General features: G+C 42.1%; 1 protein-coding gene across 2 annotated transcripts in view; it reads left to right on the top strand.

The window, feature by feature from the left end:
• The first annotated feature begins 1,009 nt into the window (after positions 1-1,009).
• Positions 1,010-13,089, top strand: part of LOC138497705 (membrane-spanning 4-domains subfamily A member 4A-like) — a 558,077-nt gene continuing 545,997 nt past the window's right edge. For both annotated transcript variants that reach the window (XM_069621329.1, XM_069621328.1), the window contains exon 1: positions 1,010-1,107. The gene's annotated coding sequence lies outside the window, so the exon portion shown is untranslated. The remainder of the gene's footprint in view (positions 1,108-13,089) is intronic.

Raw genomic sequence — 13,089 nt, 5'->3', positions numbered from 1 at the left:
AAATGGGCCGTTAGGGCATCCTTCACTTGCTGGTAAATGTCCTGGCTGTCATCAATTGTCAGAGAATTGAAAGTACGTAGCACTTCATCCCCCACGTTCAGCAATAGGTGTGATCTCATTTTTCTCGCAGTGGTGATGTCCTTACACTCCATTGCCATCTCAAATTTTTGAATCCATAGTTGTCATCTTGGGCCAATAGATGAACGGTCAGTGTATGGGTCAAAGGGATATATCAATACTGAAGAGCCACCTCTTCACTCCCTGTCTCGTAAGCAGCCGGAGACAGGGAGTGTGAGGCCCGCGTGGGTAGGCCTCGCTGACGCAGCTTCAGCGGGAGCTAATGATACGCAGACACATTCAGCTCGGTTCACTGCCCCGGAACTGCCTACGCGGGGCGGTGGTGGGGCGTTTATTGTACGCCTTGCGTCACCACGTAGACATAACAAGCCCCATCCTCTTTCGGTCTGGGGTGGACTGGCAGTTTATCATGTTGGAGTCAGGCGTGGCTTGCTTGCTCGGCTTAGCAGTAAGACGTAAAGCAGCTGAACATTAATGATCCGAACAGGGTAAATTGTGCAGGGATCAGGTTTTAGGCCATGCAGGGACAGAGAGTGTGGTCAACCCCGACTGAATTCACTGCCAACCTAACTAGTCGCCGTCAATTGACAAGTCATTAATGTGCTGATGAAGTCAGGTGCTCTAGGAGGCATTGCCCACACATTTACCAGGTTAGCCCGCAGCCCTAGAAGGTGGGTGCGAAAAGATCTGAAGAGAATGAGGTAGGAGACCATCGGCCCCTATAGTTAGGGTTAGGAATGCATGCAGTAAACATAATCTGTTGATTGTGTGACTCTCCAAACTCTCCTTGAGGCATATTAATTTCAATGCAAAGTTCATGCCCGATCAGTACCCCACTGTGTTAGGATTGCCGTTGCAACTTTGAAAGCTTTAGAGCTATGAGTCACATTTTCTTCAGTTGAGCAACTTCCTGTGCCCACTTCACGTTCTGTTTTATTTCTCTTTTGCAGTGTCGTGGGAAGAAAGCACGTTTCTGGTCCCCTGCTCCCCCAACCAGTGTGCTCAATCCTTTTTAGTGGAACCTTAAGGGTATGTACTCTACCAACTGTGTACTGTCTTTTTACTGTTCATACTGCATAGCCATTGTTATGAAAATTGTCCCTAAGGAATGAAATTCGGTTTATATAAGGCTGCGACCCACGTTTCCCAACTCAGATGTTGCCTCCCGCATTGCACAAGTTCCATGCTAGCCAAGTATCAGCTTTGTTGAGATTAAAAGGGTTTCGACCCTTCCCTGGAAATGTTCGCAGGGGCTCGACCCTCCCCAATAGGGCAGAGACTGGTGTGAGAAAGGAACTTAGACTGGGATGGCAATAGCCTTTTTCCCCATCTCTCTGTTCAGAGCAGTCATTTAGTCAAGACTCTGGCAGAGACAGCAGTGAGTGTCTGCTTGGGATGGGCAAAAATCCTACATAGAGTAAGGGATTGCTTAATGTGTAACTGCTTTCAGGTAAACACCACAAATTAATCTTGTTCACAAATAAACCTATTTTCTTCAACTTTCTGAAGCTATCGAGTCCGTTTCCATGAGGTTTGTTTACACTTTTTGTCAGAACGCCCATTTTATTTACGTTATGTATCCAATCCTTTCAATATAATCACTGCGCACTGTTGACTGGGCACGCATACACGCACAGAGATCCTTTTCTTGAGACCCAGATGCTCCTTCTTCGAGGCTCTCATATGGGAGAGAAAACATTCTCTCCTGAAACGAGAAGCAGGATGACCCTAGGACTCCAACGAAGTAACAGATGTTGCAGCCATGTTATCTTCATATGTGAAATCTGGGGCTGTCTGAATGAGTATATGTGGTTCATGGTTGCAATCACGTGAATGTTAGGGAGGTGTTTAAATGAACACCGGCACCAGTGCGCATTGTGTATTCAGTGAATCGAGCATAAACATCTTGTATCACAGATATATTTGTCAAATATGAAGATCTGTAACCATTCTTATGTTCCAAATATTGGCCCTCATTACAAGTCAGGCGTTGGACCATGGTGCTATTAGCACCATGGTCCATGCCGGATTCCGCCATGGTGGATGGCGGAATTACCGCCCCATTCCAAAGTGAGTGGGGCGGTAATTCCCCATTCACCATTTGCCCTTCCCCATTCCCATTTTTGCCCCATAGGGCATAATGGGGATGGGGAAGGCGCTAATTACGGCACCGTAAATTACGGTGCCGTAATTAGCACCAAGGTCGCTTAGCGCCTTGGACTTTAACGCCTGCAAAAAGCAGGCGTTAAAGTGTGAATCAGGCGTTAAGGGTTAATGGCGCCGACAGCGCTGTTAAACCCTTAACGCCTGACTTGTAATGAGGGCCATTGGCTTTGATTGTAAGCAAGGCAGCCAGAAACCTGTATTGGAGCTATTCATCTTTCTTCCCCTTTACTTTACTGTTATTTCAAAAGAGTACAGTAGGAACACACCAGCTTGTCCATCTTTGAAGTATAACGTTCTGTCAGAAAATTAGTTACATGGCTATTCTGCTTTGCTTAGCAAGGCTGGTGTAATGTTCTCACGATTACCACAATAAATACTAGGATTGAATATTAAAAGACGTTTTACAATATTAGTAAACTTTGAGTCCTTTTTATTAGCTTCTCTTGCAAGGGATATCCCAGTTGCGACTAGTCCATAATGTGTGAGGGGCGTCGACCCACCAGGTATTGGCCCTCTCTTGCCCATTATGGAGGAGCCAGCCCAGTTAAATGCTGAGTGCTCCCTCCACAGTTTTTTTCAGCAGAGGGAGCACTCTGAATTGTCAAAGGGAAACATTGATACAATTCCCCAGCCGCACAAGCTCAATAAGCTCCTGCACCTCCTCGCACATATAGACAGAACAGCCTGAAGTGGGGCATCTGCTCACCTACGCTCAGGCGAATGCACGCATGTGCAGGATCCAGTAAGCTTCCTGTTTCCTGTTCATGCTAGCAGGGGCTGGAGTGCTGGAGAGGAAACTTCAGGACCCGCGCCAGAAGGTACGTTTATTTAAATTGTGTATGGATGCGGGCATGCTTGTGTTGTTAGGTGAATGTATAATGATGGCTGCTGGTGTAAATGAGAGAGCGATTGCTGTGTGTGTATAGTGTGCAAATGTGTTTGTTTGTAGGTTCATTTATTTATTATTTGATATGTGTATGGATGCGTGTATGAGTGAGTGCATGATGATGGGTGCTTGTGTGAATGAGAGAGTGCTTGCTGTGTGAATGTTGTGTTAATGTGTGTGTGTGTTAGTGTGTGTGTGTGTGTGTGCTGGTCTGTAGAGCCGATTTTGGCGAGTGGGGGGAGGAGGTTTGTAACAACAAAGGCATTTTAAAAATGCCTTTGTTGCACAATACCCCTCCCCACCGGCCAAAATCAGCTCTTCTTCTGAGGTGCTGTGGGGCCCAGGGGACAGATATGATATTTATTTACTGGACGTAGTTGATAGATGTCTAGTAAAAAATACCATACCTGCTCCCTGTGGCCCCCCAGACGCCTTGCATACACACATAATCACTTTGATTGTGTGATTGTGTTTGGCGCTGTGTGGTACAGGGGACAGGGATGGCATTTTTTTACTGGACGTCTATCATAGATGTTTAGTAGAAAAGACCACACTTGCTCCCCTGAGCGCCCTGGCGCCTTGTATAGGCACATAATCACTTTGATTGTGTACTTGAGTTTGGCAATGTGGGGCGCAGGGGACAGGGATGGCCATGTTTTACTGGACATCTATCATAGATGTCAAGTCAAAAATACCATGCCTGCCCCCTGGGCACTCCAGATCCTCCCATACACACGTTAATTGTGTGCGTGTGTTAGGTGCTGTGGAGCCCAGGGGTCAGTCATGATATTTATTACTGGACATTTATGATAGATGTCCAGTAAAAAATAACACGCCCGCCCCCTGCACTCCCTGTGCCTGGCATACACCCATAACAACATTGATTGTGAGCGTGTGTGAGGGGCTGGAGACCCAGGGAACAGGCATGTCATTTTCTTTTACTGGGCATCTATGATAGATGTCCAGTAAAAAAATACCATGCCTAGCCCCCTTGCACCTCGCATACACACAATCACATTCCTCATGTGCGGGTGAGGCACTGGGGCCCAGGAGGCAGGCATGGCATTTTTTACTGGGTATGCCCAGTAAAGAATGCCAGCCCAGTCCGCTGGGATTCCTTGCGCCTCACATGCATTGTCATGCCTTACCCCTAAGCCCGCCAGCGCCTCACATGTACACATAGTTGATTATCTGTGTATGTGATGTGCTGGAGGGCAATGGGGGAAGGAATGTAATTTATTAATGGCTAAATATAGCCATGACTGGGCACCCCAGCACCTCGCACACACACAATTAAAGTGTGCTTGTGAGGTACTCGGGCCTCAGGGTGCAGGAATGGCAGTTTTTACTGCGCATCTGTGCCAAGTAAAAATGCAATGGCTGTACTCTGGGACCCTAACTCCTTACATGCATCTGCCAACTGGCAGGCCAGCGCCTCGCACTCAGACATAATCACATTAATCATAAATGTGATTATGACTGAGTGCAAGGTGCCGGTGCACCATTGAGCAGGCATGGCATTTTGTACTGGGCATGGTTGATAAAGCAAGCATGATAAGTGATATTATGTAGCTAGACTGGCATTTTAATGCAGCCAGTGTAGCAATTTCTTATTGTGGTATGACATTCTATATTGGGCAGCTTTGATAAAGCAAGCATGATAAGTGTCAATATGTTGCTAGACTGGCATTTCAATGCAGTCAGTCTAGCCATTTCTTACAGAGGCATGACATTTTGTATTGGGCATTTTGATAAAGCAAGCAGGATCAGTGGTATTATTCTTACTGTTGCATGACATTTTGTATTGGGCATCTTTGATAAAACAAGCATAAGTGTTATTATGTAGCTAGACTGGCATTTCAATGCAGCCAGTCTAGTCATTTCTTATTGTGGTATGACATTTTGTTTTGGGCATCTTTGATAAAGAAAGCATGATAAGTGCTATTATGAAGCAAGACTGACACTGTTATGCAACCAGTCTAGCCATTTATTTTTGTGGTATGCCAATTTCTATACTGGGCATCTTTGATGAAGCAAGCAAGATAAGTGTTATTATGTAGCTCAAGTGGCATTTTAGTGCTGCCAGTTTGGACATGTTTTCATATTTTGATATGTATTTTTAATGGTAGAGCCAACTGGAATATGTTCTTAAGTGGGGATACTGCCATATAACAAACATGGACATGTTTTCATATAGTATTATTTCTGGCATTATGTGCAAAGCAAATATAAGTATGCTCGTACATGGGAATACTAGGGTATAATGGTGCTGTCAGATGGAAATGTATGGGCACAGCCAGTGTGAAAAGGTTTTATACTGGCACATATTGTGGCAAAAGGCATCATGAAAGTGTGTTGGATAAATGCTCCTGTGCACTGTTGGTGACTTGCATCTATTAGATTTTTTCATGAGTTACCCTACAAAGCCAATTGCCAACTGTTTGGCTTTTTACCCAATTTTCCTAAAATGTGTGCTCTAAAAGGCACCATTTTAACCCATTATATAAAGAAATTCACAGGGGGTGAACCCCCCAGAAACTCGCTTGATTAGAGCAGGCTCCCTCGCTATACTCGGTCGCTGTGGCATATCTGGGATAAATATTTACTCCCCTCCAGTTAACAAATTCAACAGCAGCCACTGGAATATACACCATTGTGTCTCTTAAAATGTCTGTCCTTCTTTTTAGAGAGGGTCACACTAAGATTACAAACAATTATCAGTTTCTTCAGAGCAGCAAGGCGATGTTTAATTTGTTGTGCTGTCCACTGGTTGGTAGTGCTGCTGAACCTGAACATACACTATGCAGATCGTGGGGTAGCAAATCATGCTGCTTGGCAATATTAAGTCCTTCCACCATCTCCAGAACTTATGGACAATGATACAGGCTCTCATAATTGCATGCATTGATGGAGGTAACAACCTCCTTTGACGGTTATCAGCAGTATTCCTGGCTCCCCTCAAAGCAGTCCATGATACCGCAACCTGGCTTAGCACCAATTCTAAAAAAAATGCCACGTCACCCACATCCTGCATGCTCTTCACTAGCTCTCTGCCCTTTAAGGATCCTTTCAAAAATTGCCAGTATCACCTACAAAGCACCCACGATCCAGATGCAGGACTATCATTTGGGTATGCTAGGGGTCGCAACTGTAACCCCTACCAACCTCATGTGACCCCTGACACTGCCTCTTTGACCCCTGGGGATGGGCTCAGATTTAAAAAAGAAATCATTTCTATTTGCAGTCACTCTGACTTTAAAAAGAAATTATTGGTGTTGGCTTTCTGTAACGGAAATAATTTCTTGTTGAAGTCAGAGTGACTTAAAAAATAAATAATTGCATTTTGGTAATATGCGATCGCCCCCCCCCCCCGCCCCGGACATGGATGGTTCTGGCTCCTCTGGTCTGCAGCGCATGACAGGATCCAGAGGTGATTCCTTGCATGCGTGCTGGAGCATGGGAGCCAGAGTCATGCCTGCAGAGGAGGGTAACAGATTTTGCAGGGTAATTAAATTAATTCTTTTAGATGTAAAAATGGTTGCCAGACATTTCGTCGAAAAAAATTGGTCGACCAGACAAATGGTCGAACCAATTTGGTCAAAAACCAAATGGTCGAAATTTTTTATTTTTTTATTTTAACCCTTTTTTTTTTTTTTTTTTGGGGGGGTCCCCCCCCAACCCCCTTTTTTTCTCTAAAAACCCCTTTTTTAACTAAACAAAAACCCGAAAAATAAATATATAAATAAAAAAAAAAATTCGACCATTTGGTTTTCGACCAAATTGCGTCGACCAAATTGCAGTCGACCAGTTTTTTTTCGCCGAGTTGACTGGACACCGTAAAAATGTATCTGTATGTATATTATGTAATTTAAGTGTGTGAATGAATGGGTAAATGAGCAAGTGGTGTGTGAATGTGTGTGCTTGTTTTAAATATCTGGGGTACTTACCAGTAATCTTTATTACTCCTAGTCCCACTCTTCCTCATCCCAGTGCTTGCCTATGATTTTGAGCCCCACAGCCGCAGAGAGCAAACACCTGGTAAGAGTGATTGCACCCCTTGCATGCTCCTCCTAGTTAGTCCTCCATTTTCCGTTTCCCCATTCCCCATTCATCTCCATCCCGACCCTCCTCTCTCCACTCCCCCTTCCCGCCCATCCTTTTCCTGATTGGTTGCTGAGGTGCCCATGGGTCTGGAGCACCTGGACTGCACCAGAGAGTTTCTTGCTGCCGCCATTTTGCTAGCCCCATTTATGCTCTGCAGAAGCAGAGAGCAAACACCTGGTAAGAGTGATTTCACGCCTTGCGTGCTCCTTGTAGTTAGCCCTCCATTTTACCTTTAACCATTCCCAATCCACCTCCATCCCGACCCTCCTCTCTCCACTCTCCCTTCCTGCCCATCCTCTTCCTGATTGGTTGCTGAGGTGTTCTGTATTTGTATTTGGTATTTTCCTGATTGCGCCAACTGTGCCCATGTGTCTGGAACACACGGACTGCACCAGAGAGTTTCTCGCTGGCTCCAGATTGCCAGCCCCATTTGTGCCCCACACCACAAAGAGCAAACACTGGGTAAGAGCATTTGCACCCTTTGCATGCTCCTCGTTGTTGCCCACCATTTTCCCTTTCCCCATTTCCTATCCATCTCCATCCTGACCCTCCTCTCTCCACTCTCCCTTCCTGACCGTCCCTTTTCCTGATTGGTTGCTGAAGCACCCACCTGTCCAGAACACCCAGACATCAGAATCCACTCACTTGGGAAGCTCCCACTGCCTGTGTGCCTGTTTGCCGTGGGTGCCTTACAAACAAGTCTAATGCAACCACCAAATAAGGTGGTAGGAATGGGGAGCATGGTCAGTTCTGTGCTTTTTACATCCTGCCACTGCTTTGCTACTTTATTAATTTATTACTACCATGGGATTCCTACCACTGTGTTGAATTTTGCTGCTCTCCAAAGCTAGCCAATGTATTGCATTTAGATGAATTTCGATGGTAGCCAATTTATTGCATTTAGATGAATTTTCTACGGTAGCCAGTGTATTGTATTTAGATGAATTTTCAAGGCTAGTCAATGCAATTGCACTTAGATACATTTCGGGTGTAGCCACTGTATTGAACATAGCTTAACTTTGATGCAATTGTCCACTAAGCCCACTAACTAACCCTGCTAATAAATCTACAATATCCTGCTTACTCACCCATGAACACAGAACAAAACACACCATACATCTACCATAGCAAAAACTTAAAACCAACGCAAACTGCACACACTGCGCATCACCCAACAAGAAACAAAACAAACCACCCACAAATCTCCACATACATACTCATAAACCAAACACCACATAATGACTGCCAACTAAAAACAAGCCAGCACTCAGTAACCATTTTTTCTGGACAGAAGCTACCAACAGCACATCAAAGCTTTCTTACGCTTTTTCCTCTCAATCCCACTAAGTCCTCCCAGACCTTCAGTTCTTTTAAGATCCGATGGTGCTGGGAGAGCCTGAAAATAGCAGTGGTTGATGGAAGAAGTCACAATAACATAACATAACCTATGAAACGCCTTGCCTCATGCATAGGAAGAGGGATGTTGTGGCAATAATGGGCATAGGAGTTGATTTTGAGGGTTGGAGGAGAGTGGGAGGGAGAGGGGACGTGTGGGAAGGGTTGGGCAGGATGGGGGTCCTCTAATACATAAAGGTCCTCAGAGAGATGAGGAAAATATTTTATTTGAAGTGGAACAAATATGAATATGAAAAGAAAAATAAATGTATTCTACAGGTCTACAAAAATAAAATTAAAGGGTTTAAGATAACATTACATGTTAAAGAAAATCAAGCGATCATTAGTGCCTTGTGGAAAAAGGACACTAGACATATCTGGGCAAGTATTCGACAACCGCATATCTCTAGGTGTGAACAGCCAGCTAACACTATTCCAGCGGAAGTCTGGGATAAATACTTCAGTGTTAAATATACATTGCCTGAACGATTTATGAAAATTACCAAAATGCCTTTAACGAATCAGGGGTCATGTGCAATGAAATGGACTAAAGAGGACATAGTGTGGCTATCGTTAAACTATCAAGTTCAAGAGCAGCAGGCCCTGACGGTATCCCGCCATGTATGTATAAAGCAGATCCATTGCTCTGGGCGGGTATCTTAAAGATAAAGTACGACCTGCTCTTTCAAACTCACTCGATTCCAGCATCATGGGTTACCTCGATTATAATACCAGTATTAAAAAAGGGGGACCCATGTAACCCGGCAAATTATAGACCTATATCATTAATGGATACATCTGCAAACGTTTTTGCGATACTTCTTTTGCATGATTTGGAGAAATATATCGAACATCATGGTCTATATTCTAAATGTCAAAATTGTTTTAGGAGAGGGATGGGAACTGCGCTTAATGCGTCTATAATATCTCATTTATTGGCTGAAACAAAAAATAAAGGTGCATGCCTAATTTACATGTCCTATATAGATCTGTCTAATGCCTTTGACTCAGTTGTGCGTAATCTATTATGGGAGAAGCTGGCATCCTTTGGAATATCTGGGCTATTGATTTACTGGCTTATCCAGCTCCACACGAACACTGCCTATAAGATTAGATTGACAGCACAGTGGGCAATGACAAAAGCTATATTTACAGAATTGGGATTGAAACAAGGATGTAACTTGGCTGCCACCTTGTTCAATCTTTACTTATCGGACTTGGAAAAAATGTGGTATGATGCAAAGGTTTTTCCAGCTCGCTTGGGTACCTTGATGCTTCATTTTTTGGGATTTGCCGATGACATAATCCTATTTGACCTCACTCCAGCAGGGCTGCAAACTATAATGCAGATATTCGAAAGCTTTGCCCATGCACATAATTTACAAACTAATGCAAATAAAACAACAATGATGGTATTCAATGCGGGCAAGAAATTTAAACAATATAGATGGAAACTGAACAATGTCTTTTTAACACCCATGGTGGAGACGATATATCTAGGATACTTTGTCCCAAATGCAGCCTCAATTAATCTATGGTATGAAAGACTTAAACTCAAAGCCCAACCTCTTCTCAGCCAAATGAAGCTAATATCTGGTAAGTATTATAGATTCTCTCTCCGCCCCTTGCTAGAGTTTCTGAATTTGAAAGTTGAGCCTGTTATCCTATATACCCTTGATGTGTGTGTCCACGATATGAGTACTCAACTTGATATCCTCCAGGGAAGATTAATGAAAACAGCATTGCGTATTCCCTTGGCAATTCCGAATTGCATTGTGCGAAATGAATTCGGATTGGTGTCTCTATCATGTAGAAGTAAATGGCGCTCACTCTCCAACTATGCAAAAATGTTAGGACCACCCAAGAACTCCTTATATCAGGATTATACAAATATCATTTTAATTGATGGTAATAAATCTGTAATGAAGTACCATATGAAAATGCAACTTCTATTGAAGGAACTTGCAGTCCAACCTGAAGACCTATGCCTTAGACCGGCACACGTAAAGAAAAAATTATTTGAGAGGGATTGGACAAGTACGATGGAGGCAATCTCTGGCTTTTCGACTTATAGGGAATATGCAAAATTTACCAAAAAAAGGGAGAATTTGAGTATGTACATTGCACTGTTTCCATGTCAAATGGTGCAGAGTCAGTATATACGGTTTAAATTGAATCAATTTCCAACAAGGCAAAGGATAAAGTACTGGGGAAATGATCGGTGTAAAACCGTTGAGACAAAGTGTTGTTATCCATTATGCAATGAACCTGCCGAAACTTTAAAGCTTTTCATTCTTGAATGTGTACATTTTAAAGATGATAGAACCAAAACACTGTTGCAGTTTGTAAATGTTGACTTTGAGAATGCAACTAAATTTATCTGGAACTGGATGATGAATGGTCGATTGAAGCCCCTAATCTTCGCATTGGCTAGACTATTGAAAACTGTCGACCTGGAATTAGCTTTGTTTAACTGAATGTGGTAAATGAAATATTAGCAGCATTAGATGGTAAGAGATGAAACATGTAAAAATCATGAAATTTATATTGCATGAAAGATGAAGTTCAACATATTTATTTTTGTTTGTTTATATATATGGTAAAGTAATGATTGTATAATTTTATAGAATTCGATCTGTTGGATATGAAACATTTTATGTATTTATTTTAAATTTTGTAAAGGCTTTTTGTTAGCCACATACAATAAAAATTAAAAAAAAAGGTCATTATTGATAAAGCAGGCATGATGTGTATTAGTGGCGAGACTGGCATTTTGGTACATCCAGTCTAGACATCTCTTACTGTTGCATGACATTTTTACTGCACATCTATAATAAAGTAAGCATGATAAGTGTTATTACCTGTCTAGCCTGGCATTTGGGTGCAGCCAGTATAGCCTTTTCGTACTGTCATAGTATATTCTCTGAGGAAAAAGAACTAGAAGGAATTTTAGTTTGAGGCATGCTCACGCTATGCTCTTATAAAAAGGCTGCATATGGTATTCATATTCTCATAAGGTTTTCATGCATGCTGGGTTTGGTAACTACAATACTAAGGTAAGACCCCCGATACCAGCCTGCACAACCTTTTGAAATCAGTGTAGCATTGTCCTTGCTCACTTTAATGTGATTTGAAAACCATATATTTTCCTTTAGGTGGAAAAGATTTTGACCTTTAGAAGGACAATCGCCTTTATCCAGGTAACCTCTTGTACCATGTCAGTGGTACCCACTAGTTTAGTGATCTAGTCTAATTTAGACATCCCTAATTTCCGCCTAATTAATTTTCAGATATATATATATATATATATATATATATATATATATATATATATATATATATATATAGGCTTCTCTGCCAGGTAAACTTTACTTTTCAATTGCCAATGATAGACATGTGCTTTATTTCACGATTTACAAAGGCATTTCCTAATATGTTGTCATTGCTTTGTTTTGTCTCTGTCACTTCATGATTTGAATCTAATGTGGTATGTACACATTTATTATAAATATTTTTCCATAATTTACTTATTTTTGACTTGCTCTATGTTTGATTTATGTTATTGTTTGATTTATGCTATTGGCTGTCACTATTTGTTAACGCAATATTAGTGTCCAAGGCCTGAAGACGGACTATGTCCGAAATGCATTGGCATATAAGCTTGGGAAACTTGACATCTGGATGCATATTGCCTTTTCATGAAATTAAATAATTGAAAACTCTTCGAATTCCATTTTTTGAATACCTTATGAACACCTTATGAGAATATGAATACCATATGCAGCTTTTTCATAAGAGCCCAGCGTGAGCATACCTCGAACTAGAATTCCTTCTAGTTCTTTTTCCTGTGATTTACGCAAGCTTGTACAAAGTGCCACGACACCCCCGGGCTGTTGTGTGCTCTACAAATTTGAATAAATAAATAAATAAAGGCTTTAAGGCATGCTCTGATTAACTCAGCGATCTTAATAAACATTTACCTTGCATCAGTGGTGGCCACTCTACTCTCCTTTGTTTCTTTCATAGTATTTTTTCTGGACACATAATGAAGTAAGCATCTTAAGTGTGATTATGTGGCTAGACTAGCATTTTGGTGCAGCAAGTCTAGCAATGTCTTACATCTTGGCTTGACATTTTATACTGGGCGTCTCTGATAAAGCAATTATAAGTATAATTACCTGGTTCAACTGGTATTTGGGTGCAGCCACTCTAGTCTTTCCTTACTGTGGAATGGTACATTTTTCTGTTAATCTATGATAAAGTAAGCATGATAAGTGTTATTGTGTGGTTAGATTGGCATTTTGGTCCAACATATCTAGGTATGTCTTACTGTGGCATGGCATCTTTTTACTGTGCATCAACAAGGCTACAGCAAACATGATAAGTGTTATTACGTGTTTAGCCTACATAGTGCAGCCAGTTTTGACATGTTTTATTATTTTGGCATTGCATTTTTAATA

This window comes from Ambystoma mexicanum, chromosome 5q (assembly GCF_040938575.1).
Source record: "Ambystoma mexicanum isolate Mex_15411 chromosome 5q, UKY_AmexF1_1, whole genome shotgun sequence".
Classification (NCBI taxonomy): Eukaryota; Metazoa; Chordata; class Amphibia; order Caudata; family Ambystomatidae; genus Ambystoma; species Ambystoma mexicanum.
This window is presented reverse-complemented; position numbering and strand designations above follow the sequence as displayed.